The 11,769-nt window shown below is 43.6% G+C and overlaps 1 long non-coding RNA gene across 1 annotated transcript; it reads right to left on the bottom strand.

Moving 5' to 3' along the window:
* Window positions 1-10,941: 10,941 nt before the first annotated feature.
* LOC133909842 (uncharacterized) lies at window positions 10,942-11,495 on the bottom strand. Its single transcript, XR_009908444.1, has 3 exons — window positions 11,368-11,495; window positions 11,063-11,279; window positions 10,942-10,973 (listed from the first exon to the last, which is right to left on the bottom strand). It is a non-coding gene; the product is annotated as an uncharacterized LOC133909842 (long non-coding RNA).
* Window positions 11,496-11,769: the final 274 nt, after the last annotated feature.

Below are 11,769 nucleotides of genomic sequence, written 5' to 3'. Positions count from 1 at the left end.
TCTGCTAGGTCACATGTTTGGGTGCTAAACATTTTCTCAAGTTTACTAGATGTTACTTTTTACCATTTAGCTAGTTCTTATCTGGTACAAAGTATTAATACACATTAGTTTTGTTTTACTATGTTTTGTTTTTTTAACCTCTAAGGCTGATTCGATGGCTCCTAGTAGAACTCACTCAAAAACACCAAGAAGAAGCTCAAATGCCATACAATCTAGTTCTATAAGGTGCACAAGATCATAGTCAACTTCACTGCATTGTCCACAAGCCTTAGAGAGGAGTTTGACAAGCCTTTTGAACACAAATGCATACGAGGGTGCTGCACAAGTTAATTCTGGTGACAATGCTTCATTGGTTGCTACAGGTAAGCTATGTGAATACCAATTTCACTAGGTTCTACCATGTATATAATCCCTATATATTTCTTCATGCACATATGTATGACATATTTTCTTTCTAGATACATCTACCCCTAATGAATGCAATGTATGCAAAAAGACTATGCATCATTGGCTTGATAAGATGACTACAAGAAGTACAAAATTGACTATTGTTGTCCACGAAGGGAAGATACGGCCCAAGCATCCAGCGCAAGTTGCAAAACTAGCATCAGAGTGTGGAGTAGCCCTCAGAGAGCATATTCCTATCTATCCACATTGGAAAGACTAAAAAGACCGCTCAAAACCTGATCCTATGTTAAAAATACAAGTGTAGTAGCGGTAAGTTAATTTTACTGACATCTGGTTTGCTGATTTAGACATTTTCTATCATTCAATTATTCTAATTCCTATTGACATGTGACCAAATAACTCTTTATTTTATCTTTTTGCTCATTAGTCAAGATTAGACATTGGTGTTAACCAAGATGGACCAAGCAAAAATGCATGTAAAGATATAATCAAGAAGGGTTTGAGGTAGCAACGCTATTTGCTAAAAAAATAAGTACATCAATGGAAAGTTAGTGGATCAGCTCTTGTCTAGAGGTCCACCAGCAAATGTAAAAGAAGAAGATTGGTATGAACTGATTGACAAGTGGAGCAACCCGCGACACATGGTGAGCATTTACTGAAATTTGCAAAGTGACTTGGTAATGAGACATATAAGTTTTGACCCCATTTTTTAATATGTTGACTGCTTTGCTGTATCTATAGTTCAACAAATTTGTGAGAAGAATAAAGAAAATCAGGAACAAGTCAAGCTTCACCAAAGAACATGATCTCAGAGCTAGATTGCCAAATACTATTATCTTGTAAGAAAATCCCCCATTCAATTTTATATGAACCATTTTGTTGTAGGATTAAATTGTATCTCCTAATGCATTCTTCTTGCAGAGAGGGAAGTTCAAAAACAGAGATCCAGACACTATTTTTTGGGGAATGTATGACTAGCTCAAAAAAGGGTCTTATTGATCTTGCAAAGCAAGTCCATGTAAGTTATTTGTATTTGACTCATGAAATGCTTTGTACACTACAAGCATGGTAGTACTTATATACATGAACTATCTTGCTTCTTTCTTGGGATATTTTTATTTATCTCTCTGCCTAGTGTGCATATTAATGATGCTAATATTATGTCAACATGCAACAACCTTATATACGAAGTAGCACCTTACATTCATAACCATATATATCCATTGATTCTTTCACTCTTCCTTTAGAACAAGATGGAATCTGAGAGACAACGGGAGCTTGAAGAAGGTGAATAACAAAAGTATCCAACTTGAATTGTTGCTGAAGCTATCAATGAAGTCAGCCGCACAAGAAAATTTTCTTCTGAACATGGGCATCCAATTACCATCCAAAAAGTGTACTACATCTACTACAAAAGCTAGACTCCGCCAAGAGTTTGAGGATACATTGCGAGCAGAACGAGAATAATATACTAAAGTGCAAGAATAATATACTAAAGTGCAACAAGGACTATGTGATCAAATTGCTTCTCAGCAAGCAATAATTGGTGCTAACTAAGCAGTACTTGAGTCTACCTAGCAAGAGGCGAGGGAGATGAGAATGAAGCATGCAGAAATTGATTTACTAGTTTATGGTTTGATTGCTGAGCGTAATGCAAAATCCATTCCTCGACTTGGTGGGGGAATTTCTTGAGAATAATTTCTCTACTGAATTATGACACTTGAAAACATTTTGAAAGAACTATGATTATACAGAAAGTCTATGCTTGATTGTCTTGTGCATTTTGTTGAGGTCCGGGCTAAATGAGCTCTTAAAGAATCTCACACGGTTCTCATTTTGGGGACACTGGTGACATATGGTATATAGAGTATATTTTAGGAACATTGGAGATGTAGGACTCATACTATGTTTTTAAGTTATCTTATGTTGTAGTCTATTTAATGCATGAACATATATGCTCCTATCAGTACTGATGGTGAAATTGTCATGTACATTGGTGTTTGTCGCAGACCCTTAAGTGATATGGTCTAATGAATTAGATGAATGGTGATTTGTGAATGTTTTCTTCATATGTGGGTTGCGAGAAAAATTATATATCTATGTCTTAAATTATTATAATATTCCTATAAAATTATTCTGCTATGATCAGTTTTTATATCAAAAGCTAGCAACTCCACGTGTCTAGCTATATTTTAGTGATGGCTTGAATTCGTCGTGACATGTCGCAGATGAGGTTCCCCCTAGTGTATTTGTGACGAAAACAAAGGTATCTATGACGACATAGGTTAATATTTTGTGATAGATATTTTGTGACAATACTCCTACTGTCATTAAAAAATGTAATCTTTTATGATGTTCACATGAAAAATCGTCATGGTGACATTATATGACACACCTTTTATAACAAGTGCCATGGCGTTAATTTTTTGTCACATATTTATTTCCATTATGAAAAATCAACTTTCCATGATAGTTTGGCTTCGTTGCAATATGTCATATCTATTGTAATGACCAGCCAAATAGAAAGTTAAATCATCTTATCTTAAAAAATAAGAATACTTTTATCCCATTCAAGCTCACACTTCAACTAAACGCACCCTAGAATATGCACACTTGCATATCGTACAAAAGAGCAAAGCTAGTTAGTCATGCTGGTTATAATATAATTATTACCAAAGAGCGAGCAAAACTTTTGAGTATATTGGATAAGCTTGATTGCACAACCACGCTAGCTTATCTCCACTCTCAGTTCTGTTATTTAGTTTTTTAAAGGAAATGGTGACGAGAGCCAGATAACTTCGATTAGCACATAGTTTTAAGCTTTAACAACACCTTCGAGTCGTTTGCTCATAGGCCTAACTCGCAGAAGTTTGAAAAAAAAAAAAATCAGCCTGCTATTTTCGATATATCCGGTTTACGGGTGAACTCCGGTAAAAAAAAAACCATGTGTACCGGTATTTCATTTAAATTTTATTTGAATTTATTTAATTTTTTCTGGTATATCCGGTAAATTTTATTTACCGTTAAAAAAAACCTGACACCGACTACGTACTAGCATTCTTAGCAGTGAAGCTATCTATTTCGGCATGCTTGTGTTGCCCATTTTTTTCCGTCTCTTGAGAGAAACGACGACAAAGTCATAGCCCATTGTTTGGAGTTTTCCATGGAATGGCAATGTGGACGATTGCTGGCCCAAGAAAAATGTCGGCTCCATCACCTCTTCGCGCTGTTTCTTGCTCGACTTTTAGAAAGGGATACAGAAGACAGTGGCTTACAGTTTGACGATTCAATCTTTTCAATAATTGTAGAAAGACTGTAGTTGGGTGATACTTTCTTACCAAACCATGTGTGTGACAAATGGACCTATGGGAAAAAAATATTATGGTTGGGTGAAGGCGAAAACATCTGATACACTGGTAAGTAGGTTATCAGGTTATGATATAGTTTCGACATAGATGTGAATTACCGAACTTATTAGTCATATCAAGTGTGCTGAGGAGTGACCTACGTCTCTACTACTATTTTTCTGCTGTTTTAGCATAGTCAATTAATGGATATCCGGAGTTTCTCTGCATATAAGTGGTTTATTTAGGCCTTTCAAAAAATCGGAAGTTGGCCCTTTTTTTTTAAAAAAAGCACATCTAGGAAGAAAAGGCAAATGAGCCTTGGTTTGGTGAAAGGGCCCAAAGTGCCTAAAGTCCTAAGCTACTAGGGTTGCTTTTGTTTGCGTCTTTGATGGAGCTGCTGCCTTTTAGACTTCTCTTCCATCAGAAGAGGGGACACATGTTGGGGAGCACCAGCCCACTTGCCCACCAGGCCTGCTAACCCTACATATAATTTGGTCGCTAAATATCTCCAAATCTTTTTGCATCACACCCAAAAATGGCACTTGTCTAGATACAATTGGATTATTATATATGGCTTAAATGATGTTTCTTTTTTTGAGTTGGACTCGAGCTTGAACCGATAGTTGGATATTCTTGATGTTGATTATAGTGCACATGGTTATTATACGTAGCAAGGACTGTTTGGATCGTGGAAATTTCAGCTCATTTCCAGTAGGAGCCTAGAAAAATCCATGTGGTCTAAACGGCTTGGATACATTGTTCAATTCTCATTCTTTACCAATCATAGTATTCTGATCCTGGCGTATGTTTATGTCATTTGCTGCTGAAAACGAAACCTGACATGATTAACGAGTAACAAAAGTCCTTGCGACAATCGTCGCGCCCATTGTTTCTTCCAAGTAGCCAGCTGACAATCTCTGAAGAGCATTCTACTGAGAGGGAGCAGCGAGCGTTGGATGATGATGATGCGACTCACTGAAGATTCTCATCGATAGGGCTTCGATGATGTTTCCTGTGGCTTCGTTCTTATTTTGCAAGTATTGTTAGGATCGGCCTTCTTACCTTTTCTTAGACTTGTAAACTTTTTCGTAAACGTTGTTGGACTGCTTGCTCATTTTCTGCTCTCGCTCCATCCCTTCTTTGGGTGATGTAAAAAGGCTATAACGGTACTTTGAATATTTGATTCCGTTACTTAGTGATGGAAATGAGGTCTCCCCGCGTCGGGAAAAAAAAACAAGTTACAAAAGGCACTCAGGAACCATGCATTCCTTAGCATCCACTCCAATTTAAGTAGTGGGCTCCCTCCTTCATTGGCCAGAAAAGTTGGTACATGAATTCCCAAACCCAAACAGAGAAGAGAAAAAAATGAGCAGCAGAAGCAGAATATTAATCTCCTTGCTCTTCGAGCTCCGAGCTCATGGGTGCCAGCTTTACCCAAAGCTAGCTGTATGCACACCAGCAAGGAAAGAAGACGACCGACAAAAAAAAATACTTCACTTTTTGATAGCTAGCATTTTTTTTCCTTTTTCCCGAGCCGGGAATAACCTCCTCCGTGAGGAAGAAAAGGATGTGCTAGATCTCCTGTTGGTTGCATTTTGCCAAGGTTTGAAATGTTGAAGCAATTCGTGTCTGCTCCACTGTTGTTTCTGAAAATTTTCAAGGCACACTGTTTGATGCTTCTGTGTATGTTCCAGGGAAGCTACATTGAGAAAACCGGATCCTGACCAGGGTTAACAAATGCGACCGGGGACTGAAAACCGGACCCAGCGCATTCTTCGAAAACCAGAGAATTTGGTCAAATTCAATCGAATTTAATTTTTCAAATTTCAAATTTGAATTCGATCAAAAACCTTTCGGTTTCTAAATGTGAATTGGACCAAATCGGTCGACGACCGCACATTTTGAGCAGTTTTCGTCATACTTTTTTAACCTTGGTCTTGACTCCTGACAACATAAGGGCATACCACCTCTGTAAACAAGGCGTGGCAAACATTTCTCTCCCACTTTTTCACCAACCAGGCCTGTCGGAGGATGAACTTCTCAAACGGGGATCCGAAGGGACCCCCTTTGAGATTTGACCGGGGGATAGTTCTGAATCTACCTCGTACGTGAATTAAATGAGAGTACATGGGAGATGCAGGTGGGACGGATGATTGGATGCTAGAGGAAATAAATGCTCGAGGGATTTAGACAGGTTCGGGCCGTACGGAGTGTAACACACTACTACTGTGTGTATGCTATAAATGCTCTGGGAATGTCTTTATCTGGATCTCTTGTGTTACAAGGATTTCTGTCTAAGTCTAGAGCTTCGGTCTTCGTGAGTCTCTACTCGGCTTCGTTAGCTTGTCTGTTGTCTGTTGAACTTCTTCAACTTGTCCTCTTCTCGAACTTCACTTGAACCTTTTTTTCCCTCTTCTTCTCCGGGGTGCCCACCCATTCTTATATCCCGTCGGGGCGGCTTGGCGTGCCCAGAAAGGAGGGCGCGAGTCCCAAGGCGTCATAAATGGAAAACAATCATCATGGGCTGCAGCTTGATGTTACGGGGATTGAAAATACGCCCCTGTCCGGTCGTATCGCCCATTACGCACGGCTTTAGCCGTTCGCAGGAGGGGGGCCCACCGGGCAACCGCCGACCTCCCCCCCCCCCCCCGCGCGTGCCCGCTCGGTCAGAGCGCGTCTGACACAGCAGGGGGGCAGGCGATAAGCCTCGAGCCCAGTGACGATATCTCCGAGCCACGCCGGATGACGCACGATGGGACCCGTCGCATTAAATGCCCCCACGCCTCCCTGACGGGAGTTGACATAGACTGACAACAGGTGTGGGGGGAGTGGTTAGAAGTGACAGACCGCACTCCCTCTTAAATGCAGCATCGGGCCTCTCACCAATTGACACCTCACCGCTAAGCCCTTGCGGGGTCCACCAGCAAGGGGCTTCTTAAGTCCTCGAGGAACTCTGGGCGCTCAAGGACTACTGTTTATAGCCCCGAGCGCCCTCTCCCGGATATGTCTCTCTTCGGTCCTCGGGGAACTCGGGTACTCGGGGACCATTGTTCATGGCCCTGAGCGCCATCTCCCGGATATGTCTCTTTTCGGTCCTCAGGGAACTCGGGTACTCGGGGACCACTGTTCATGGCCCCGAGCGCCCTCTTCCGGAACTGTCTTCTCGGATCTTCGGGGAACTTGGGTACTCGGGGACCACTATTCATAGCCCCGAGCGTCCTCTCCCGGAACTGGATCTTCTCGAACCTCGGGGAGGTAATCCCCGAGGGAAAGCGCCATGTGGCATTATGCTGTCCAGACCTCGGGGACCCTGGTTCACATGTCACCGACAAGGCCATGCTTCTTTCTGTTTGCCAGATAAAATTCTCATTTTCTTTTCCTTACCATTTTTGCTTTACTAATTAAATCACCATGTTTGCAACGACAGTTAAAGTATCAAACACATGGAAGCTTCCGTATACGTACGAGTACAAGACAATTCTGTTTGTACGACCCAAATCTCGGTCTTATCGGCTTGTACAGCTGCACACTACACTAGTTTACTCCAAACTACATACGCCAGTATTGTTAATCAGTTTGCACGTACTTTGTACACGCATCCTTTCTTTTTCTTTTTTAGGATTTGATCCCACCTGCTTTATACTCCCTCCGATAAAAAAATACCTAATGTTTTAGATACGACACGGTATTTGATGTTTCCTTAACCACTATTTCCAACTAGAATGTACTTATAAAATCTAATAACCTTATGAGATTATGATATTATTTTTTAAGTCAAATCCACATATAATTTTTATATTTTAACACTAAATATTTTAAAAGTATAGATGATCAAACTTTCCAAAGTTTGTTTAAATCTTATCTAAAATGTTGTGTATTTATAAACGGAGAGAATAATTCTCTGTTTATACGGCATGTATGAGAAGAACTGAAAGTCTGAAGTGCCGTATCCCGGTGGTAATTTCGCGGCGTATCAAAGCGCTTTTTCAGTTTTCCTGGGTGCTGCTTCGAGCTGGCCAGGGCCGCCAGGCCACTGATGAGGCCAGGCCAGGCCAAGCCAAAGCGGGCACGCTGGTGCGTGCGTGCTTCGTTTTGGCTCAGCCGCTTTTGATATGCTCGCTAGGTTAACCTTTTCTAATGCCTGTTCGACCAGCTGATGGCATTCCGTTCTTCATCGCCACTTGGGGCGCCATTGTTTAACCTGTAGCTCTTTGCTTCTTCGCCCTGAGTGCATTTCTTTAGCTGTAGCAGCTTTCCGCCTTCCTCACGCATTGACCTGTGCCGTTGTTGATTAGAACGCTTGATTGTGTGGTTTGGCTTAATTTGCATTGCAGCCGCCGCAATCGGCCTAGCTAGATGCATTCTGTCTGGTCCAGCTTATGACATGGTCCGACTACCTACTACTGTGTTGTTAAATTTGTAGTAGGAATACTCACCAGTTGACACTGTTAAATTAAGACATGTACTTTGAATCTTTTTTTATGAAACAGAGACATGCACTTCGAATCACACGCACACAGGGTTAGTCTATCCAGAGCATAAAACATACTCCCTCCAGTTTCATAATTCTAGTCGCTGGATCGTTTTGCAGGATGTATGAAAATTTCTGTTGCAGGAGAGTATGCCGATGGTTTTGGACGAGTTTACCGCTGTAGTACTTAATGGCGCCGTGATTTTTTCCAAAACTGCCGCTGCATGTATTCGTTGCCTAGGCTTCGGGACGCTTCAGGTATTCTGCAGTGTGATGCTTCAGCTAGCTTCGGGATGGCGTGTACACGGGACGCTTCAGGTGCACGCATGTGGGAAGCTTCAGCTGCATGCGTTCAAGTACTCGACCACGCGGCAAAACACGTGCGTGACTGCAAAGAAAAAAACCTGCTGTGGTGCATGGCGGCAAAACACGTGTGCAGTGCAAGCCAAAAAACGCAGGCGCGAGCGAACGAGTGCGGCAAAACATGGCAAAAAAATGACAGAAAAAATATGGTAAAACATGACATAAAAAACCCCGTGAGTACCAAGACTCAAACCATGAATCCTACCTTCAAGAATCAGGAATTGGGAGCAAACCACGTGGAGTGCAAGTATTTACTAACTAGAAGTAGCACTCCGTTATTTAATATCGACATAATAGGAATTTAGCATATTAATTAATCACTCATTGGTATGCGACACAACCGGAGACAGCTTCTTTGCCGAGTGCCTGAGGCACTCGGCAAAGGACGATATACACTCGGCAAAGGCTTTGCCGAGTGCTACACTCGGCAAAGGGCGATCGGTAAACAGTTTGTCGGCAAAGACCTCTTTGCCGAGTGCACTTTATCGGGCACTCGGCAAAGGCTTTGCCGAGTGCTAATCTGACACTCGGCAAACGTCTCCGCTTTGCCGAGCGCCAGTGAATCAAACACTCGGCAAAGGTGGCGTCTGTGCCGAGTGCCTGGACCGTGGCTCTCGGCAAATCTGTGATGTTTGCCGACTGCAATGGCCTTTGCACTCGGCAAAGCATGTTGTCACTTTGCCGAGTGTCATGGCCATTGCACTCGGCAAAGTGACTGAAAACAGCCTTTTTATTTGTTTTTTACATCCCATCCAAACAAACAGAAGATATATATATATATATATAACAAACATCACCAACATCACATATATATCATCAACAGCACATATATATCATCAACACCACATATATATCACAAACGTCACATGTCTCACAATATATCACAAATAAGTTCACAAGTAATCCAAGTGCTCCATCATCTACAACCATAATTGCAAATAGAAGTACCATTAACAACCACAAGTATCATCACCAAGATGGTCAATGAGACTGATTTGGTGAAGGATTCGTTGAAGCATGAGGATCGTTCGATGCCGCCGATTGATTCTGCACAAAGGAGAAGAGATTGCATGTGTGAGACAAGATAAATATATACCATACATGAATAAAACTTTCATACTCCACTAGGTTTGACCGTAAGCATGAACATACAAACTAAAACATTTATACTCACAGGAGTAGAATAGTGGGGAGGTGGAGGTGGAGGTGGAGCGAATAGCGAAGGTGGCGGAGCTACACCCGTAGTGGCGCCAAGACTTTGTATGTACTGAAGAATCTCCACCATCCTCCGCTGCTCGGCCTCCCGCTGGGCCTCCACCCTCTCCATCGTCGCCTGCATTTGCTCCCGTATCCTCCTCTCTTGTTCCAGCTGGGCCTACAATATATTCACCCCAATGTTACAATAATGCAAAGGAAAGGTATGAAAAAATCAATGAACGACGAATAAACCAGGAATAACCTCGAGTGCCTCCACCCGGTGGTGTGAAGTGTCCTTCTGAGGTCGTATGGCCGGGCTCGTGCTCGTGCTGCTTGCTCGAATCTGGGAGAGACTGGGAGTAGCGGCCGAGTCGATTGCGCCGTCGCCAATCCAGTATCGCCCATGCTTCTTGCCTCCTCCCACCCTCATGACGACTTCTCCATCAAGGTCCTCGGTGCTCGGATCGTACTCTGGCCCATGGACCTCCCTTGCCATCGATGTGTACTCACTAAGGCGGTTGTGGACGGTCGCATTGCTGTACGCCTCGGGCCCGTCCTCCGGGTTGTAGTCGACGTCGGATGTCGCCTTGCCCTTGTGGGCCATAGCAAATGCCTTGAAGATGGAGCAAGGCTGGCCACCATGTGACGCCGACTGCGAGAAAAACAGCAAGATGATTAGAAATCATGCAGAATTGAGCGTTAGAATAAATAAATGAATTCGCGTACCCATGTTTCTGCGTATCCGCTGAGGTTGTGGCTGCCTTGATGGTGTGCTACACCTGGCATCATCAAACGCCGCTCCCGGCACAAGTTGTGCGTCTCCTCCCACTCGCGTGAGCACCACTTGTCCACCATCTATTCCCAGCACTGGGGATGCGCGGCGCACCAATAAGGAATCATCTACAGGCCATCAAGTACATGACATATCAGAAGATGAAATTAAGCCTACTTAATCTCAAAAGGAATCAGTATTAATGTTCTGTATTTACCTGCAGGTACTGGTCCCGGGTCAGTGTCATGGTTCTTGCGTCCCTTTTGGTGACCTTAGTTCCAAGGACGGTCCCGTGGTAAGTTACGACGGCCTGGATGCGCGCCTCGTAATGCATGTCCACGACGAGTTTTTTGCAGCATTTGGTAGCCACCGCATCCGCCCTCGCCTCATGTCCGTCCTGGCATCTAAAGAAATCCTGCATACAAACAGGATGTATCCATGCATTATTTCAAGAATGTCCAATGAATACGATGTATTGAGCAATGTAGTGCGAGGAAGACTTACCCACAGCTCTTGCTTCACCCGCTCCGCCTTGTTGTTGAATACCCTGCGGGCCCGATCTACAGCATCGGGGGCGGCGGCGTAGTGGTCAAACGAGTAGGCCGGCCCCGTCACTCCGGCGTACTCAACCAGGCCAGGGAAGTGCTCCTTGCACAGAAGACCGAGGATGCCATTGACTTGGCGTGTGTGAGCACCTCCACTCGCCACAATCGTCCAGTTCCTGCCCAAGTGATTAAGAAAAATTATTAATTTCTATTTTGATTTTCAACATATCATATAAAGTAGTGATAACATCTAAAGTTACTTACTTTTCCCCCTCGGGTCGAATCAGCGGGCGTCTCTCACGAGGTATCGGTCGCTGAGGGAGGCTCGCGGGACCTCGCAAGTAGACGCTCGACGAACTAGAGGAAGCGGAACCCCCTGCTGTCGCCTCCTCCTCGTCCTCCTGCGCGTCCTCCTGCGCCTCCTCGGCGTCCTCCTGGGGCACCTGCTCCTCCTCCTCCTCCTCACGCGACGGGGCGGCAGGCGATGACTCCCTCCTGCGGCTGCTCCTCCTCCTACTCTCCCCCGGTGCAGCGGTCATTGTCCTTCGGTACAAGGACGTTAGCTTCCTCATCCCACCGCCCACCATCTTTGTTCAATCACCTGCAATTAAAAAGAGTAAACCAATAAGCACAGATAAACAAGAAGTACTTAGAAAGAGATGCAAA

The sequence above is a fragment of the Phragmites australis genome, chromosome 2 (assembly GCF_958298935.1).
Source record: "Phragmites australis chromosome 2, lpPhrAust1.1, whole genome shotgun sequence".
Classification (NCBI taxonomy): domain Eukaryota; kingdom Viridiplantae; phylum Streptophyta; class Magnoliopsida; order Poales; family Poaceae; genus Phragmites; species Phragmites australis.
The sequence above is the reverse complement of the archived record's forward strand: the minus strand, read 5'-3'. Positions and strand labels throughout refer to the sequence as shown.